This window comes from Staurois parvus, unplaced genomic scaffold (genome assembly GCF_062004578.1).
Source record: "Staurois parvus isolate SC_StPar_1 unplaced genomic scaffold, SC_StPar_1.0 ptg000624l, whole genome shotgun sequence".
Taxonomy (NCBI): Eukaryota; Metazoa; Chordata; class Amphibia; order Anura; family Ranidae; genus Staurois; species Staurois parvus.
The window spans coordinates 1-21,502 of NW_028318420.1; positions in this window are offsets into that span (position 1 = coordinate 1).

Consider the following 21,502-nt stretch of genomic DNA (forward strand, 5'->3'; position numbering starts at 1 on the left):
AGCAGCCAAGGAGGTGTTGGGGCATTTGGTGGAGCAGCTGAGGAATGAAAAGGCTTAAACAGGTTAAGCAGTAAAGAGAATAAAGCTGAAATAAAAAAAGAAGGAAAAGTATTTAGAGTTAAGAAAATTAATGCAAGAGATGATGATAGTGAGAGATGGGAATAAGGAGTTAAAGTTCATCGAAACCTAAACATTTTTTTTTTATATTATTATTATACAGTATTTCTATAGAGCCAAAAGGTTTGCTCAGCGCTGCACATTATAGTGGGGGACAGTACATGAGACAATACAGTAACAAAACAATACACGAGGGGTTCGAGGGCCATGCTCTTTTGAGCTTACAATCTAGGAGGGAGGGGATAGTGGTACAGGAGGAAGTGGCTGTGGGGGATCGAGTGGTAGGAGGAGTGGAGGAGATCGGCTGTTAGGTGATGGTGGGGTAGGCTTCTCTGAAGAGATGGGTTTTCAGGGTGCGCCTAAAGGTGAGGAGGGAAGGTGACAGTCTGATGGATTGGGGTAGTGAGTTCCAGAGGATGGGGGAAGTCCTGGAGAAGGCCTGCAGTCGGGCATGGGAGGAGGAGACCAGGGAGCTAGAAAGTAGGAGGTCTTGTGAGGAGCGAAGAGTATGGGTTGGGTGGTATTTGGGTATCAGGTTGGTGAGGTAGTTTGGGGCAGCGTTATGAATGGCTTTGGATGTCAGTGCTAGTAGTTTGAATTTAATGTGTTGGGCAATCAGAAGCCAGTGGAGGGAATGACAGAGGGGGGTGGCAGAAGTGGAGCGGTTGGTAAGGTGGATGAGTCTGGCTGCTGAGTTCAGAATAGACTGAAATGGGGATAGGCTGTGTTGGGGTAGGCCGGTGAGAAGGGAGTTGCAGTAGTCCAGACGTGAGATAATAAGGGAGTGTACGAGTTGTTTAGTAGTGTCTGGGGTTAGGAACGTACGTATTTTGGAGATGTTGCGAAGGTGGAGCCTGCATGAGTTTGCCAGCGATTGGACATGGGGTTGGAAGGACAGGTTGGAGTATAGAGTGACACCTATGACTTTGGCTTGCGGGGTGGGACTGATGGTGGCATTGTTGGTTGTGATGGAGAGAATGGGGGGGCGCGGGCTGGGGGAAAATTAGGAGGTCGGTTTTGGAAAGGTTCAATTTGAGGAAATGGAGCAACATCCAGTCTGATATGTCATTCAGTAGGTGGGTGATACCGGCAGAGACTGAAGGGGTGAGGTGAGGGGAGAAGAGGTAAATTTGCGTGTCATCGGCATAGAGGTGATAGTTGAAGCCGTGGGAGTGTATCAGTTTGCCGAGGGAGGAGGTGTAGATGGAAAAGAGAAGGGGTCCAAGGACAGAACCTTGGGGAGCCCCAACAGAGAGGGGGAGAGAAGGGGAGGTGGTAGCGTTATAGGTAACGCTGAAGGAGCATTGGGATAGATAGGAGGAGAGCCAGGAGAGAGCGGAGTCTCTGATGCCAAGGGAGTGTAGTTTATTAATCAGGAGGGGGTGGTCAACTGTGTCGAAGGCCACAGAGAGGTCGAAGAGTAGGAGGACTGAGTAGTGGCCATTAGCTTTGGTGGTTAGCAGGTCATTAGTGATTTTGAGTAGGGCGGTTTCGGTGGAGTGTAGGGAAGGGAAGCCAGACTGTAGTGGATCGAGGAGGTTGTTGTCAGTGAAGTGGGAGCTTAGGCGATTGTAGACTAAGCGCTCAAGGAGCTTGGATGTGAATGGCAGCAGGGAGATGGGTCTAAGGTTGTTCAGGTCGGTGGGGTCCAGGGAGGGTTTTTTGAGTATAGGAGTGATGTGCGTGTGCTTTAGGGGGGAGGGGAATGCGCCAGTAGAGAGGGAGAGATTGAAGATGTGGGTGAGGGAGCGTAGGATGGAGGAGAAGGGTGGCTTGAGGAGTTGTGTGGGGACAGGGTCAAGGGGGCAAGTGGTGAGGCAGGCTTCTGAGAAGACCTTAGTGACCTCCTCAGTGGTAGCAAGGCTGAAGGAGCGGCTTGTTGGGGAGGTTACATATTACAGCTTACAGTCCTTAAATGTGATGCCTGCTTTAGTTTTGTTTTATCTTCTTTCAGTACGTTTTCCATTATTTTCACTTGGTAATCTTGCAAATGACAACCTTCTTGTCCCTGGGTGGCTAAGCACATTCCTTCCCTCTGTCACTTGGATTGGACTAGAAACATGTAAAGGAGACAAAACAGTACCCTAGGTTCCAGCTAATTATTTTCTAATTGTTTCATTATTTAAACTTCAAACTTGTCTGCCTTGTTTGTTTCCATTACATGTGGGCAGAGGTTGGGGAGGATTGGTAATTTGCAGAAGAAAGATAACATTGTTTCTGCTTCCAGTTAATTTCACAGGAAGTGACAAGCACACTGCATGTCTTGCAGGATCAACAGGTGTTTTCTGTACTTGCTGAAAATGTTCTTAGTCTGGGAAAAAGACAACTAATGCAGTTACTATATTTAAGTACTGGTAAACTGCAATCTATTACATTTAAATGTTTGTTCTTGGGTTTAGATATCTTTTAAGTGTAAGGAAAATCAAAATATTGTGAGGGCAGAAGTACAGAAGGAAGATTAGATTTGCATGGAAAATCTCCAGTACAGTAAAGAAGAGCAAGGCTGATCTGCAGTTGTCTAGGAAAGCCTTTCTCAACCAAGGTGCCCAGGCACCCTGAGGTTCCTTGAGGTTTCTTCAGGGGTGCCTTGGCAAAATGCCTAAAAATTGCCCAAAACATGTATACAAGCCAGCGGGTGAAACAAGCCTCCCTTTTAGTTATAGAAAGCCACAGGTTTTCATTGTGCACCATTACGACCTTATAGCCACCGGCATCCTGACAACCAATGACATCATCAGTTGATAAGGAGCATGTTGGTTGTCTACACAGCATCCTAGTTTGACCCTCCCCTGTCCCTCTCCATCAGTGCTGAGGTCACATTACCTCAATAATGGAGAAAAGAAAGTGAGGGAGAAGAGAAACACTGCAATACCAGTGTGCAAAAGTGTATTTGCTTTGGAAGAATAAATTACTCTAATGTTGGGTGTCCTACATGTGTGGATGTTGCTGCATTATATAAAACTATTAGAATAGCCTTTCACATTTTAGAATGTGGTGCCCTTTTAAAATGATGCACAGTCCCAAGGCACCCTTTAAATTATGGACAGTCTTGAGGCACCCCATTCTAAAATAGAGTGCCTCAAGACTGTCCGTAATTTTAAAGGGTGCCTTGGGACTGTGGGAAAAAGAAGGAAAAACAATGACAGAGGCACAAAATGCCTAAGTCAAGCGGGTCCAAAAGAGGTCAAACTGCGGCTTGTAATAAGAAAAATGTATAAATCTTTAATTGCACTAAAAACACAAATCAATACACATGGTAAAACAAAAACAATGATAAAAGGAGAGAGCCTCACCACTACCAAAGAGAAAAATAGAAGAGAAGGTAATGGTTGTCCGGGGAGACGCAACACATGCTATAGTCCCAGCACCAAGGAAGGGTTATAGAAAACCCAGATGAAATGGGTGTAAGATATAGGAATAGGAGGGATAGTGCCAGAGAAAGCTGTAGAATGGAAATCTAGGTCATGAAGTAAATATACATTTAAAACATAGTCCGCTTAATTTCTAAACAATTATCTGGATATCACATGAAAAAGTTATGGATAGTAAGCATGATAATAATAACAAAGCATATGACCAAAAAATAGTATTGAAACAAAATATAAATTCTCTGGAACAAGAGAATATTTTATATTTTGTTTCAATACAATTTTTTATACCAGTCTTAGATCATCTAAAGGCCAATTAATCAATTTGCAAATTTTTATTAAATATTGCTATAACTATTTTATTCAGATAAAGCAGCAAATTTAGCAATATCAGTGAATTATGTAAATTAGGCGGTACAACACAACATTACAGAAAAATTAAGTCGATTGGTTGCTGTAAGTTATTATACGTTTTAATTATTCTTTGAACTGCTATATTGAATACATTTAATGTCACTAAACCGATGCCCCTTTTATTTTGATTTGCTCTTGCTTATATTATGCAAAGTTAAAATTTTTAGCAAAAGACAAACAAATATGTTAATTCAATGGTCCTTGTTTTTTCTTTTTCTTTCTTTCAAATAATCAAGTACCTTTAAGATAATAGTGTCTGTACCTAAAAGCTTTGCTCCACTATCTTATGCTTGACATAGAATTTAACATTTACTGATGGCTCAGAGAAGTCAAGTCTATCACAAGAAGCCTGTCCTTATCTTTTAATTGAAGGCAGTCTGCTCCACAAGCTGCTTTGTTTTTGGGACACCTCGTATCACAAAGTTGAGAAAAGCAATTAAACTTGGCATGGACGTTTGACAAAAATGGCAATTTCTCACTTATTCTACTATAGAACTAATCTGTAAGTGAACATTTTGGAATACTAGAAAAGTAATATCTGAGTGATGGTAAATGAAACTATGTTTTAAAAAGTGGATCATAGGTATTTATTATAAAATGGAATTAGATGAGTCTTTTTTCTTGTCCTGTGTCCGTCTCAAATGCCCAATTAGGATCAATATAATGTAAAAAAAATCACTAAATGTCACTTGACAGAAATTGGGTGTTTGATTTGAAACAGTCTAGCTTAAAACATTGATGAGCAAACCACTACAATGACTATATGCATACTATCAATTTCCTTTTTATGTTCTATGTTGATTTTCTTCACCAGTGTTAAAGTGGAAATTAAAGTGGTGCGAAAATAGAGGTGAAACTCTAAAAAATTGGAATATCGTGCAAAAGTTAATTTATTTCAGTGATGCAACTTAAAAGGTGAAACTAATATATGAGATAGACCCATTACATGCAAAGTAAGATAGTTCAAGCCGTGATTTGTCATAATTGTGATGATTAGAGATGAGCGAAGAAATGAAAAATTCGATTCGACTGATTCGGCGAATTCGTGGACAATATTCGATTCGAGTCGAATAAATTCGCTGTGAATTTAACTTAAAAAAGGGTGTTTCTAGGCTTCAGAGAGACTTAATATTAGTGCAGAACACTGTACCTTTAATTTAAATGCCCTTGGAGTCTGCTGGGGAAGAGAAATAATACTGTCAGTCAGTATGACATGCAGATGAGTGCCGTCGATCTTAGAATCACCGCACACTTCACTCATTTGGGCAGTCACGGGGCCAAAACCAGAGTGTGGAGCCACAGTGTGGCGGTGGAGGCAGCAGCAATGGGAGGCCATACAGCACCCTATGACAAAAATGGAAACCACCAGCAGTGTGAGGAGACCTGAAAGTGGCACATGGCAGAGTGTGGCGATAGAGACAGCAGCAATGGGAGGCCGTACAGGGACCCATGACACACTCTGGACCTGGCAGCAGCATGAGGAGGCGGTACAGGGGCCCATGACAGATTACGGGCCTGGCAGCAGCATGAGGAGTCGGTACAGGGGCCCATGGCAGATTACGGGCCTGGCAGCAGCAATGGGAGGCCGTACAGGGACCCATGACACACTCTGGACCTGGCAGCAGCATGGGGAGGCGGTACAGGGGCCCATGACAGATTACGGGCCTGGCAGCAGCATGAGGAGTCGGTACGGGGGCCCATGACACACTCTGGACCTGGCAGCAGCATGAGGAGGCGGTACAGGGGCGCATGACAGATTACGAGCCTGGCAGCAGCAACTTGGACAGGAGGACGTTCAGCTTCTGCACCGTCGGGTGCGTGCTCGCAAACTGTTGTCTCTTGGAAACGGATTCCAAGAAAGACTGCTGACGGAATCCGTGAAGAGGAGTAGCAGGAGAAGGAGCATCTGAACGAGCGGAATATGCCAACAAGCGACAACAGTGGCCCATGACAGATTACGGGCCTGGCAGCAGCATGAGGAGTCGGTACGGGGGCCCATGGCAGATTAGGGGCCTGGCAGCAGTTATGGGAGGCCCATAATCTGCCAGCACCCTATGACAAAAAATGGAACCCACCAGCAGTGTGAGGAGACCTGAAAGTGGCACATGGCAGAGTGTGGCGATGGAGACAGCAGCAATGGGAGGCCGTACAGGGACCCATGAGAGACTCTGGACCTGGCAGCAGCATGAGGAGGCGGTATATAGGGGCCTACGGCAGATTAGGGGCCTGGCAGCAGCTATAGGAGGCCCGTAATCTGCCAGCACCCTATGTCAAAAAATTCAACACACCAGCAGTGTGTGAGGAGACCTGAAAGTGGCACATGGCAGAGTGTGGCGATGGAGACAGCAGCAATGGGAGGCCGTACAGGGACCCATGACAGACTCTGGACTTGGCAGCAGCATGAGGAGGCGGTATATAGGGGCTTATGGCAGATTAGGGGCCTGGCAGCAGCTATAGGAGGCCCGTAATCTGCCAGCACCCTATGTCAAAAAATTCAACACACCAGCAGTGTGAGGAGACCTGAAAGTGGCACATGGCAGAGTGTGGCGATGGAGACAGCAGCAATGGGAGGCCGTACAGGGACCCATGACAGACTCTGAACTTGGCAGCAGCATGAGGAGGCGGTATATAGGGGCCCATGGCAGATTAGGGGCCTGGCAGCAGCTATAGGAGGCCCGTAATCTGCCAGCACCCTATGTCAAAAAATTTAACACACCAGCAGTGTGAAGAGACCTGAAAGTGGCACATGGCAGCAGAGTGTGGCGATGGAGACAGCAGCAATGGGAGGCCGTACAGGGACCCATGAGAGACTCTAGACTTGGCAGCAGCATGAGGAGGCGGTATATAGGGGCCCATGGCAGATTAGGGGCCTGGCAGCAGCTATGTGAGGCCCGTAATCTGCCTGCACCCTATGTCAAAAAATTAAACACACCAGCAGTGTGAAGAGACCTGAAAGTGGCACATGGCATGAGAGACTCTGGACCTGGCAGCAGCAGGAGGAGGCGGTATAGGGGCCCATGGCTGATTAGGGGCCTGGCAGCAGCTATGTGAGGCCCGTTATCTTGCAGCACCCTATGTCAAAAAATTTAACACACCAGCAGTGTGAAGAGACCTGAAAGTGGCACATGGCAGCAGAGTGTGGCGATGGAGACAGCAGCAATGGGAGGCCGTACAGGGACCATGACAGACTCTGGACTTGGCAGCAGCATGAGGAGGCGGTATATAGGGGCCCATGGCAGATTAGGGGCCTGGCAGCAGCTATGTGAGGCCCGTTATCTTGCAGCACCCTATGTCAAAAAATTTAACACACCAGCAGTGTGAAGAGACCTGAAAGTGGCACATGGCAGCAGAGTGTGGCGATGGAGACAGCAGCAATGGGAGGCCGTACAGGGACCCATGAGAGACTCTGGACCTGGCAGCAGCAGGAGGAGGTGGTATATAGGGGCCCATGGCAGATTAGGGGCCTGGCAGCAGCTATGTGAGGCCCGTAATCTGCCTGCACCCTATGTCAAAAAATTTAACACACCAGCAGTGTGAAGAGACCTGAAAGTGGCACATGGCAGCAGAGTGTGGCGATGGAGACAGCAGCAATGGGAGGCCGTACAGGGACCATGACAGACTCTGGACTTGGCAGCAGCATGAGGAGGCGGTATATAGGGGCCCATGGCAGATTAGGGGCCTGGCAGCAGCTATGTGAGGCCCGTTATCTTGCAGCACCCTATGTCAAAAAATTTAACACACCAGCAGTGTGAAGAGACCTGAAAGTGGCACATGGCAGCAGAGTGTGGCGATGGAGACAGCAGCAATGGGAGGCCGTACAGGGACCCATGAGAGACTCTAGACTTGGCAGCAGCATGAGGAGGCGGTATATAGGGGCCCATGGCAGATTAGGGGCCTGGCAGCAGCTATGTGAGGCCCGTAATCTGCCTGCACCCTATGTCAAAAAATTTAACACACCAGCAGTGTGAAGAGACCTGAAAGTGGCACATGGCAGCAGAGTGTGGCGATGGAGACAGCAGCAATGGGAGGCCGTACAGGGACCATGACAGACTCTGGACTTGGCAGCAGCATGAGGAGGCGGTATATAGGGGCCCATGGCAGATTAGGGGCCTGGCAGCAGCTATGTGAGGCCCGTTATCTTGCAGCACCCTATGTCAAAAAATTTAACACACCAGCAGTGTGAAGAGACCTGAAAGTGGCACATGGCAGCAGAGTGTGGCGATGGAGACAGCAGCAATGGGAGGCCGTACAGGGACCCATGAGAGACTCTAGACTTGGCAGCAGCATGAGGAGGCGGTATATAGGGGCCCATGGCAGATTAGGGGCCTGGCAGCAGCTATGTGAGGCCCGTAATCTGCCTGCACCCTATGTCAAAAAATTTAACACACCAGCAGTGTGAAGAGACCTGAAAGTGGCACATGGCAGCAGAGTGTGGCGATGGAGACAGCAGCAATGGGAGGCCGTACAGGGACCATGACAGACTCTGGACTTGGCAGCAGCATGAGGAGGCGGTATATAGGGGCCCATGGCAGATTAGGGGCCTGGCAGCAGCTATGTGAGGCCCGTTATCTTGCAGCACCCTATGTCAAAAAATTTAACACACCAGCAGTGTGAAGAGACCTGAAAGTGGCACATGGCAGCAGAGTGTGGCGATGGAGACAGCAGCAATGGGAGGCCGTACAGGGACCCATGAGAGACTCTGGACCTGGCAGCAGCAGGAGGAGGCGGTATATAGGGGCCCATGGCAGATTAGGGGCCTGGCAGCAGCTATGTGAGGCCCGTAATCTGCCTGCACCCTATGTCAAAAAATTTAACACACCAGCAGTGTGAAGAGACCTGAAAGTGGCACATGGCAGCAGAGTGTGGCGATGGAGACAGCAGCAATGGGAGGCCGTACAGGGACCATGACAGACTCTGGACTTGGCAGCAGCATGAGGAGGCGGTATATAGGGGCCCATGGCAGATTAGGGGCCTGGCAGCAGCTATGTGAGGCCCGTAATCTGCCTGCACCCTATGTCAAAAAATTTAACACACCAGCAGTGTGAAGAGACCTGAAAGTGGCACATGGCAGCAGAGTGTGGCGATGGAGACAGCAGCAATGGGAGGCCGTACAGGGACCCATGAGAGACTCTAGACTTGGCAGCAGCATGAGGAGGCGGTATATAGGGGCCCATGGCAGATTAGGGGCCTGGCAGCAGCTATGTGAGGCCCGTAATCTGCCTGCACCCTATGTCAAAAAATTTAACACACCAGCAGTGTGAAGAGACCTGAAAGTGGCACATGGCAGCAGAGTGTGGCGATGGAGACAGCAGCAATGGGAGGCCGTACAGGGACCCATGAGAGACTCTAGACTTGGCAGCAGCATGAGGAGGCGGTATATAGGGGCCCATGGCAGATTAGGGGCCTGGCAGCAGCTATGTGAGGCCCGTAATCTGCCTGCACCCTATGTCAAAAAATTTAACACACCAGCAGTGTGAAGAGACCTGAAAGTGGCACATGGCAGCAGAGTGTGGCGATGGAGACAGCAGCAATGGGAGGCCGTACAGGGACCATGACAGACTCTGGACTTGGCAGCAGCATGAGGAGGCGGTATATAGGGGCCCATGGCAGATTAGGGGCCTGGCAGCAGCTATGTGAGGCCCGTTATCTTGCAGCACCCTATGTCAAAAAATTTAACACACCAGCAGTGTGAAGAGACCTGAAAGTGGCACATGGCAGCAGAGTGTGGCGATGGAGACAGCAGCAATGGGAGGCCGTACAGGGACCCATGAGAGACTCTGGACCTGGCAGCAGCAGGAGGAGGTGGTATATAGGGGCCCATGGCAGATTAGGGGCCTGGCAGCAGCTATGTGAGGCCCGTAATCTGCCTGCACCCTATGTCAAAAAATTTAACACACCAGCAGTGTGAAGAGACCTGAAAGTGGCACATGGCAGCAGAGTGTGGCGATGGAGACAGCAGCAATGGGAGGCCGTACAGGGACCCATGAGAGACTCTAGACTTGGCAGCAGCATGAGGAGGCGGTATATAGGGGCCCATGGCAGATTAGGGGCCTGGCAGCAGCTATGTGAGGCCCGTAATCTGCCTGCACCCTATGTCAAAAAATTTAACACACCAGCAGTGTGAAGAGACCTGAAAGTGGCACATGGCAGCAGAGTGTGGCGATGGAGACAGCAGCAATGGGAGGCCGTACAGGGACCCATGAGAGACTCTAGACTTGGCAGCAGCATGAGGAGGCGGTATATAGGGGCCCATGGCAGATTAGGGGCCTGGCAGCAGCTATGTGAGGCCCGTAATCTGCCTGCACCCTATGTCAAAAAATTTAACACACCAGCAGTGTGAAGAGACCTGAAAGTGGCACATGGCAGCAGAGTGTGGCGATGGAGACAGCAGCAATGGGAGGCCGTACAGGGACCATGACAGACTCTGGACTTGGCAGCAGCATGAGGAGGCGGTATATAGGGGCCCATGGCAGATTAGGGGCCTGGCAGCAGCTATGTGAGGCCCGTTATCTTGCAGCACCCTATGTCAAAAAATTTAACACACCAGCAGTGTGAAGAGACCTGAAAGTGGCACATGGCAGCAGAGTGTGGCGATGGAGACAGCAGCAATGGGAGGCCGTACAGGGACCCATGAGAGACTCTGGACCTGGCAGCAGCAGGAGGAGGTGGTATATAGGGGCCCATGGCAGATTAGGGGCCTGGCAGCAGCTATGTGAGGCCCGTAATCTGCCTGCACCCTATGTCAAAAAATTTAACACACCAGCAGTGTGAAGAGACCTGAAAGTGGCACATGGCAGCAGAGTGTGGCGATGGAGACAGCAGCAATGGGAGGCCGTACAGGGACCCATGAGAGACTCTAGACTTGGCAGCAGCATGAGGAGGCGGTATATAGGGGCCCATGGCAGATTAGGGGCCTGGCAGCAGCTATGTGAGGCCCGTAATCTGCCTGCACCCTATGTCAAAAAATTTAACACACCAGCAGTGTGAAGAGACCTGAAAGTGGCACATGGCAGCAGAGTGTGGCGATGGAGACAGCAGCAATGGGAGGCCGTACAGGGACCCATGAGAGACTCTAGACTTGGCAGCAGCATGAGGAGGCGGTATATAGGGGCCCATGGCAGATTAGGGGCCTGGCAGCAGCTATGTGAGGCCCGTAATCTGCCTGCACCCTATGTCAAAAAATTTAACACACCAGCAGTGTGAAGAGACCTGAAAGTGGCACATGGCAGCAGAGTGTGGCGATGGAGACAGCAGCAATGGGAGGCCGTACAGGGACCATGACAGACTCTGGACTTGGCAGCAGCATGAGGAGGCGGTATATAGGGGCCCATGGCAGATTAGGGGCCTGGCAGCAGCTATGTGAGGCCCGTTATCTTGCAGCACCCTATGTCAAAAAATTTAACACACCAGCAGTGTGAAGAGACCTGAAAGTGGCACATGGCAGCAGAGTGTGGCGATGGAGACAGCAGCAATGGGAGGCCGTACAGGGACCCATGAGAGACTCTGGACCTGGCAGCAGCAGGAGGAGGTGGTATATAGGGGCCCATGGCAGATTAGGGGCCTGGCAGCAGCTATGTGAGGCCCGTAATCTGCCTGCACCCTATGTCAAAAAATTTAACACACCAGCAGTGTGAAGAGACCTGAAAGTGGCACATGGCAGCAGAGTGTGGCGATGGAGACAGCAGCAATGGGAGGCCGTACAGGGACCCATGAGAGACTCTAGACTTGGCAGCAGCATGAGGAGGCGGTATATAGGGGCCCATGGCAGATTAGGGGCCTGGCAGCAGCTATGTGAGGCCCGTAATCTGCCTGCACCCTATGTCAAAAAATTTAACACACCAGCAGTGTGAAGAGACCTGAAAGTGGCACATGGCAGCAGAGTGTGGCGATGGAGACAGCAGCAATGGGAGGCCGTACAGGGACCCATGAGAGACTCTAGACTTGGCAGCAGCATGAGGAGGCGGTATATAGGGGCCCATGGCAGATTAGGGGCCTGGCAGCAGCTATGTGAGGCCCGTAATCTGCCTGCACCCTATGTCAAAAAATTTAACACACCAGCAGTGTGAAGAGACCTGAAAGTGGCACATGGCAGCAGAGTGTGGCGATGGAGACAGCAGCAATGGGAGGCCGTACAGGGACCATGACAGACTCTGGACTTGGCAGCAGCATGAGGAGGCGGTATATAGGGGCCCATGGCAGATTAGGGGCCTGGCAGCAGCTATGTGAGGCCCGTTATCTTGCAGCACCCTATGTCAAAAAATTTAACACACCAGCAGTGTGAAGAGACCTGAAAGTGGCACATGGCAGCAGAGTGTGGCGATGGAGACAGCAGCAATGGGAGGCCGTACAGGGACCCATGAGAGACTCTGGACCTGGCAGCAGCAGGAGGAGGTGGTATATAGGGGCCCATGGCAGATTAGGGGCCTGGCAGCAGCTATGTGAGGCCCGTAATCTGCCTGCACCCTATGTCAAAAAATTTAACACACCAGCAGTGTGAAGAGACCTGAAAGTGGCACATGGCAGCAGAGTGTGGCGATGGAGACAGCAGCAATGGGAGGCCGTACAGGGACCCATGAGAGACTCTGGACCTGGCAGCAGCAGGAGGAGGCGGTATATAGGGGCCTATGGCAGATTAGGGGGCCTGGCAGCAGCTATAGGAGGCCCGTAATCTGCCAGCACCCTATGTCAAAAAATTCAACACACCAGCAGTGTGAGGAGACCTGAAAGTGGCACATGTTTGAGGCATGATTCATGGCGGATTTAGTCAGTTGTGTCAGGAACTGGTGGTTTGAAATCCAGGACTAATCCACGCCTGATTCATTTTCACAAACGTGAGTCCTCTCCACACTTTGGGTGGACAGTCGTGTCCTCCGCGGAGTTACAATACCTCCTGCCGCACTAAACACGCGCTCCGATGCCACGCTACTGGCCGGGCATGACAGCCTTTCAAGGGCAAATTCAGCTAGTTGGGGCCAAAGGTCAAGTTTCGTTGCCCAGTAGTCAAGGGGATTGTCTACCTCGGTTGGGCAGGGTGCTGTCCAAGTAGGCCCAAGCCTGTTGTTTGAGCTCCTGCTCCAGGTCCACCTGATGCTGCTGCTGCTGCTGCGGCTGGTTAGTAGTTTCCTCACTGCGCTGGTGAAGAAAGCTACTCATCATCGACTGCAGACTGAGGCAGCCGCTGCTGGTGGAGCTGCCACTGCTCCTACCACCCCACCCTCCCCTGCTGCCATGCCAGCGGAACGCGAGCGCACAGGGCCCACAGTGTCTGAGGATGGACGTTGGCGCACAAAGGCAGAGACCAACTGACTACATAGGTGGTTTTTATAGTACGTAATTTTGGCCTCCCTCTCAGCAGGTGTGAAAAAGGCCACCATTTTGGACCGGTAGCGAGGGTCCAACAAGGTGGACAGCCAAAAGTCATCCCTCTGTCTGATGGTTATTATTCGGCTGTCGCTACGCAAGCAACCGAGCATGCTATGGGCCATTTGTGCCAAGGAATGCGAGGGACTCCCTGCCTCCATCTCCACAGCATACTGCCACGGTGCGTCTGGGTCCTCTGTCTCCTCCTCCTCCTCCTCTACCAGATGCTCCTGCTCCTCCACTCCTGTCCGCTGAGTGGAAAAACCACCCATTTCACTCAATAATTCCTGAGCACAAATGTCCTCCTCTACCTCCTCCTCTTCTTCCTGTCCTGCCCCCACAGGGGTCATGTGGCGTTGAGATCTGTGCGCCACGTCTACCGCACCCTGACCAGCCATTGTTAACAGCATTTGTTCCAGGACGTGCAACAGAGGAATGACGTCGTTCATCCCATAGTCCTGCCGACTCACGAATAGCGTGGCCTCCTCAAAGGGCCTGAGCAAGCGGCAGGTGTCACGCATGAGCTGCCAATGGCTGACATCTAAGTTACACAGGGGAGTACCTTTATCCGCTTGTAACATCAGGAAATCGGTGATGGCCTTTCGCTGCTCGTAAAGGCGGTCTAACATGTGTAGGGTTGAATTCCACCTTGTTGCAACGTCGCAGATCAGGCGATGCTGTGGAATTCCGTTCTGCCGCTGCAGCTCAATGAGGGTGTTCTTTGCGGTGTAGGAATGGCTGAAATGCATGCACAGTTTACGTGACATTTTAAGGATGTCTTGCAGTGGGATGGTGGATTTTAGGAACCGCTTGACAACCAGATTGAACACGTGAGCCATGCATGGCGCATGGCACAACCTTCCTTGACGCAGAGCAGACACCATGTTCTTTCCGTTGTCAGTCAACATGGTTCCGATTTTTAGTTTGCGCGGAGACAGCCATCTGTCGATTTCTCTGTTCATTACACTCAGCAGTTCCTCCCCTGTGTGACTACGTTCGCCAAGGCATACCAGGTGCAGCACAGCGTGACACCGTTGCGCCCTGCACATGTGATATGCCGGTCGGGTAATGGGACTTGGCACGGGGGTGGCGGCTGAGGACACGGCGGAAAAAGAGGTGGTAGAGGCGGACATGCTTGCTGGACCAAGGACGTGCAAACGTGGAGGCAAAAGCGTCGTGACCTGTCCAAGTTGCTGGTGCGGCTGTGCCGGCACCACGTTCACCCAGTGGGCCGTAAATGACATGTACTGTCCCTGACCGTAGTTACAGCTCCACACGTCGGCGCTGCCGTGCACTTTGGCAGAGACCGACATGCTCAAAGACTGGCCCACCATCTCTTCTACATGTGAATGCAGGGCTGGCACTGCCTTTTGGGCAAAGAAATGACGGCTTGGCACTCTCCACCGCGGCGCGGCACAAGCCATCATTTCTCGGAAAGGTGCTGAGTCCACCAGTTGGAAAGGGAGGGACTGCAGCACCAGCAACTTGGACAGGAGGACGTTCAGCTTTTGCACCGTCGGGTGCGTGCTCGCAAACTGTTGTCTCTTGGATACGGATTCCAAGAAAGACTGTTGACGGAATCCGAGAAGAGGAGTAGCAGGAGAAGGAGCATCTGAACGAGCGGAAGATGCCAATGAGCGACAACTCCCCTCAGCAGAGGTGTTGGAGCCTTGACTGGCTGATAGAGGGCGATTGACGACGTCGGGTGACGGAGCAAGTAACGGAGCGGGTGATGGAGCGGGGGCTGGGGCAGGCAGAACCGCCGTATGTTTATCACGGTTTTCCCAGGCCACCGAATGGTGACGCTGCATATGCTGACGCAACGCTGTAGTCCCAACATGGGCCCCCTGGCCACGCTTGCATTTCTGGCCACATAGTCGACATACGGCTACGTTTACTTCCTCGGGCGGCTTGAGGAAAAATTGCCACACCACCGAGTAGGAAACTTTGCCCCCGCTACTCTTCACTGGCTGACTGCTACTTCCTCCGTGCGCACCGGCACCACTACTGGCCGTGGTGGTAGGCTGCAGTGGAGCTGGTGCTCTACTCCGTGGACGTTTGGCTCCACTGACACTGATGCGACCCTGCTGCTGTCTCCTGGGCAACCCACCGACTGTTTTGCTCGCTGCCAAGCTGCCACCCTCTTCTCCTGATGATGCGGAAGAAATTGCCTGATGACGACGAGGCTGCCAAGTGCGATCAACCTCCTCATCATCAAGTAGGGTCTCCGCCTCACTACTAGCCCCCTCGGCTGCGTCTGGGTCAGGAGACAGACCTGTCTCTAGACCGGCTACCGAGCCACTCTCCTCGCCAGTACTTGTTCGCTTGGCTGCTGAAAAGGCCGATGTCTCCCCCCGTTCCTGACCGCCCTCTGTTAGCTCTTCCTCACTGTACAGTGGGGCTGAGCCCACAGCATGCGATACTTCGCTTGGTGAGGGAACAGCAAAGGACAGGGGCAGGTAGAGGACACGTGATTTCAGTGGGCTTGGTCCCGGGCCATGCCAACTAACGGTTGTGTCTGACGTACCCACCGACCGTTGGCTGTAGGTGTCAGAGGTGACCTGGGAAGAGGAAGACGACCGAGCCAACCAATCAATGACGGCAGGGTTGTCGGTGGAGACACGACCGCTGGATGACACCGGGAGCACTGGCCTCTGGCTGCGAATACTGCTGCCTCGACCCCTTCCTCTGCTGCCACGTCTGCTCGCTCCTAAAACATTGCCTCCTCTGCCACTCCTCTGCATGTTGTCTGACATACTATTTAATTCAACGATTAGGTGTCCCTGAGTAACAATTCTCTGGCACTCAGTAACAATTCTGTCTGTCCCTGAGTATGAATTCTGTGGCCCTGAGTAACAATTGTGTGTCTGTGCAAGTAACAATTCTGTGTCTGTGCAAGTAACAATTTTGTGTCTGTGAGAGTAACAATTCTCTGGCAACTCAGTAAACAATTCTGTCTGTCCCTGAGTAAACAATTCTCTGGCACTCAGTAACAATTCTGTCTGTCCCTGAGTAACAATTCTGTCTGTCCCTGAGTATGAATTCTGTGGCCCTGAGTAAGAATTCTCTGGCACTCAGTAAACAATTCTGTCTGTCCCTGAGTATGAATTCTGTGGCCCTGGAGTAACAATTGTGTGTCTGTGCAAGTAACAATTCTGTGTCTGTGCAAGTAACAATTTTGTGTCTGTGAGAGTAACAATTCTCTGGCACTCAGTAACAATTCTGTCTGTCCCTGAGTAACAATTCTCTGGCACTCAGTAACAATTCTGTCTGTCCCTGAGTATGAATTCTGTGGCCCTGAGTAACAATTCTGTCTCTGTGCGAGTAACAATTCTGTGTCTGTGCAAGTAACAATTTTGTGTCTGTGAGAGTAACAATTCTCTGGCACTCAGTAACAATTCTGTCTGTCCCTGAGTAACAATTCTCTGGCACTCAGTAACAATTCTGTCTGTCCCTGAGTAACAATTCTCTGGCACTCAGTAACAATTCTGTCTGTCCCTGAGTAACAATTCTCTGGCACTCAGTAACAATTGTGTGTCTGTGCAAGTAACAATTCTGTGTCTGTGCAAGTAACAATTTTGTGTCTGTGAGAGTAACAATTCTCTGGCACTCAGTAACAATTTCTGTCTGTCCTGAGTAACAATTCTCTGGCACTCAGTAACAATTCTGTCTGTCCCTGAGTATGAATTCTGTGGCCCTGAGTAACAATTCTGTCTCTGTGCGAGTAACAATTCTGTGTCTGTGCAAGTAACAATTTTGTGTCTGTGAGAGTAACAATTCTCTGGCACTCAGTAACAATTCTGTCTGTCCCTGAGTAACAATTCTATGGCACTCAGTAACAATTCTGTCTTCCCTGAGTAACAATTCTCTGGCACTCAGTAACAATTCTGTCTGTCCCTGAGTATGAAATTCTGTGGCCCTGAGTAACAATTCTGTCTCTGTGCGAGTAACAATTCTGTGTCTGTGCAAGTAACAATTTTGTGTCTGTGAGAGTAACAATTCTCTGGCACTCAGTAACAATTCTGTCTGTCCCTGAGTAACAATTCTCTGGCACTCAGTAACAATTCTGTCTGTCCCTGAGTATGAATTCTGTGGCCCTGAGTAACAATTGTGTGTCTGTGCAAGTAACAATTCTGTGTCTGTGCAAGTAACAATTTTGTGTCTGTGAGAGTAACAATTCTCTGGCACTCAGTAACAATTCTGTCTGTCCCTGAGTAACAATTCTCTGGCACTCAGTAACAATTCTGTCTGTCCCTGAGTATGAATTCTGTGGCCCTGAGTAACAATTCTGTCTCTGTGCGAGTAACAATTCTGTGTCTGTGCAAGTAACAATTTTGTGTCTGTGAGAGTAACAATTCTCTGGCACTCAGTAACAATTCTGTCTGTCCCTGAGTAACAATTCTCTGGCACTCAGTAACAATTCTGTCTGTCCCTGAGTAACAATTCTCTGGCACTCAGTAACAATTCTGTCTGTCCCTGAGTATGAATTCTGTGGCCCTGAGTAACAATTGTGTGTCTGTGCAAGTAACAATTCTGTGTCTGTGCAAGTAACAATTTTGTGTCTGTGAGAGTAACAATTCTCTGGCACTCAGTAACAATTCTGTCTGTCCCTGAGTAACAATTCTCTGGCACTCAGTAACAATTCTGTCTGTCCCTGAGTATGAATTCTGTGGCCCTGAGTAACAATTCTGTCTCTGTGCGAGTAACAATTCTGTGTCTGTGCAAGTAACAATTTTGTGTCTGTGAGAGTAACAATTCTCTGGCACTCAGTAACAATTCTGTCTGTCCCTGAGTAACAATTCTCTGGCACTCAGTAACAATTCTGTCTGTCCCTGAGTAACAATTCTCTGGCACTCAGTAACAATTCTGTCTGTCCCTGAGTAACAATTCTCTGGCACTCAGTAACAATTGTGTGTCTGTGCAAGTAACAATTCTGTGTCTGTGCAAGTAACAATTTTGTGTCTGTGAGAGTAACAATTCTCTGGCACTCAGTAACAATTCTGTCTGTCCCTGAGTAACAATTCTCTGGCACTCAGTAACAATTCTGTCTGTCCCTGAGTATGAATTCTGTGGCCCTGAGTAACAATTCTGTCTCTGTGCGAGTAACAATTCTGTGTCTGTGCAAGTAACAATTTTGTGTCTGTGAGAGTAACAATTCTCTGGCACTCAGTAACAATTCTGTCTGTCCCTGAGTAACAATTCTATGGCACTCAGTAACAATTCTGTCTTCCCTGAGTAACAATTCTCTGGCACTCAGTAACAATTCTGTCTGTCCCTGAGTATGAATTCTGTGGCCCTGAGTAACAATTCTGTCTCTGTGCGAGTAACAATTCTGTGTCTGTGCAAGTAACAATTTTGTGTCTGTGAGAGTAACAATTCTCTGGCACTCAGTAACAATTCTGTCTGTCCCTGAGTAACAATTCTCTGGCACTCAGTAACAATTCTGTCTGTCCCTGAGTATGAATTCTGTGGCCCTGAGTAACAATTGTGTGTCTGTGCAAGTAACAATTCTGTGTCTGTGCAAGTAACAATTTTGTGTCTGTGAGAGTAACAATTCTCTGGCACTCAGTAACAATTCTGTCTGTCCCTGAGTAACAATTCTCTGGCACTCAGTAACAATTCTGTCTGTCCCTGAGTAACAATTCTGTCTGTCCCTGAGTATGAATTCTGTGGCCCTGAGTAAGAATTCTCTGGCACTCAGTAACAATTCTGTCTGTCCCTGAGTATGAATTCTGTGGCCCTGAGTAACAATTGTGTGTCTGTGCAAGTAACAATTCTGTGTCTGTGCAAGTAACAATTTTGTGTCTGTGAGAGTAACAATTCTCTGGCACTCAGTAACAATTCTGTCTGTCCCTGAGTAACAATTCTCTGGCACTCAGTAACAATTCTGTCTGTCCCTGAGTATGAATTCTGTGGCCCTGAGTAACAATTCTGTCTCTGTGCGAGTAACAATTCTGTGTCTGTGCAAGTAACAATTTTGTGTCTGTGAGAGTAACAATTCTCTGGCACTCAGTAACAATTCTGTCTGTCCCTGAGTAAGAATTCTCTGGCACTCAGTAACAATTCTGTCTGTCCCTGAGTAACAATTCTCTGGCACTCAGTAACAATTCTGTCTGTCCCTGAGTAACAATTCTGTCTGTCCCTGAGTATGAATTCTGTGGCCCTGAGTAAGAATTCTCTGGCACTCAGTAACAATTCTGTCTGTCCCTGAGTATGAATTCTGTGGCCCTGAGTAACAATTGTGTGTCTGTGCAAGTAACAATTCTGTGTCTGTGCAAGTAACAATTTTGTGTCTGTGAGAGTAACAATTCTCTGGCACTCAGTAACAATTCTGTCTGTCCCTGAGTAACAATTCTCTGGCACTCAGTAACAATTCTGTCTGTCCCTGAGTAACAATTCTCTGGCACTCAGTAACAATTCTGTCTGTCCCTGAGTAACAATTCTCTGGCACTCAGTAACAATTCTGTCTGTCCCTGAGTAACAATTCTGTCTGTCCCTGAGAATGAATTCTGTGGCCCTGAGTAAGAATTCTCTGGCACTCAGTAACAATTCTGTCTGTCCCTGAGTAACAATTCTCTGGCACTCAGTAACAATTCTGTCTGTCCCTGAGTAAAAATTCTGTGGCCCTAATAACGTTTCTGTGGCCCTAAGTAACAATTCTCTGGCACTGAGTAACAATTCTGTCTGTCCCTGAGTATGAATTCTGTGGCCCTAACTAGCGTTTCTTTGTCCCTAAATAACGATTCTGTGGCCCTCATTAACAAGTCTGTGTCCCTGAGTAATGGTTCTCTGTCCCTAAGTAACTTCTCTCTGTCCCCAATTCTCGTTTCTGTGGCCCTAACTCTGTCCCTGTCCCTAGTACAGAGCGGTCTGCCTCTGTTCAATGACTGCAGGCAAATGAAGATTTCCAAAATGGCCGCTATATATACCTCGACCATTACACAGTGCTGGCTGGCTGGCTGCTGATTGGCTGATGCGATCACATGTCGTTGAGGAATGCATTATGGGGCAGCGCGCCTTGTCTGCGCGCCTTCCCCGACATCCCCGCTCCGTCGCCGCACATGTCAGCCGCCATTTTCGGAAAAATTTCGATTCGCGCGTCCGAATTAGGCTGTTTTTCGGATTCGGCACGAATCGAAATTTTTCCGAAATTCGACTCGAATTCCACTTCGGATACTTCGATTCGCTCATCTCTAGTGATGATTTTGGCTTACAGCTCATGAAAACCCCAAATCCACTATCTCAGAAAATGTGAATATTACATGCAATCAATAAAACAAGGATTGTACATAGAACAATATCGGACCTCTGAAAAGTATAAGCATGCATATGTACTCAGTACTTGGTTTGGGCCCCTTTTGCAGCAATTACTGCTCAATGCGGCGTGGCATGGAAGCTATCAGCCTGTGGCACTGCTGAAGTTTTACGGCCTTCAGCTCTTCTGCATTGTTCGGTCTCATGTCTCTCATCTTTCTCTTGGCAATGCCCCATAGATTCTCTATGGGGTTCAGGTCAGGCGAGTTTGCTGGCCAATCAAGCACAGTAATCCCACAGTCATTGAACCAGGTTTTGGTGCTTTTGGCAGTGTAGGCAGGTACCAAGTCCTGCTGGAAAATGAAGTCAGCATCCCTATAAAGCTTGTCTGTGGAAGGAAGCATGAAGTGCTCCAAAATCTCCTGGTAGACAGCTGCGTTGACCCTGGACTTAATGAAGCACAGTGGACCAACACCAGCAGATGACATGGCTCCCCAAATCAACACAGACTGTGGAAACTTCACACTGGACTTCAAGCGTCTTGCAGTGTGTGCCTCTCCATTCTTCCTCCATACTCTGGGTCCTTGGTTTCCAAATGAGATGCAAAAGTTGCTCTCATCAGAAAAGAGGACTTTGGACCACTGAGCAACAGACCAGGTCTGTTTTTCTTTAGCCCAGGTAAGACGCTTCTGACGTTTGTTATTCAGGAGCGGCTTGACAAGAGGGATACGACATTTGAAGCCCATGTCCAGGATCCGTCTGTGTGTGGTGGCTCTTGATGCACTGACTCCAGCCTCAGTCCACTCCTTGTGAAAGTCCCCAACACTTTTGAATGGCCTTTTCCTGACGATCCTCTCCAGGCTGCGGTCATCCCTGCTGCTTGTGCACATTTTTCTTCCACAGTTTTCCCTTCCACATAACTTTCTATTAATGTACTTTGATACAGCACTTTGGGAACATCCAACTTCTTTTGCAATTACCTTTTGGAG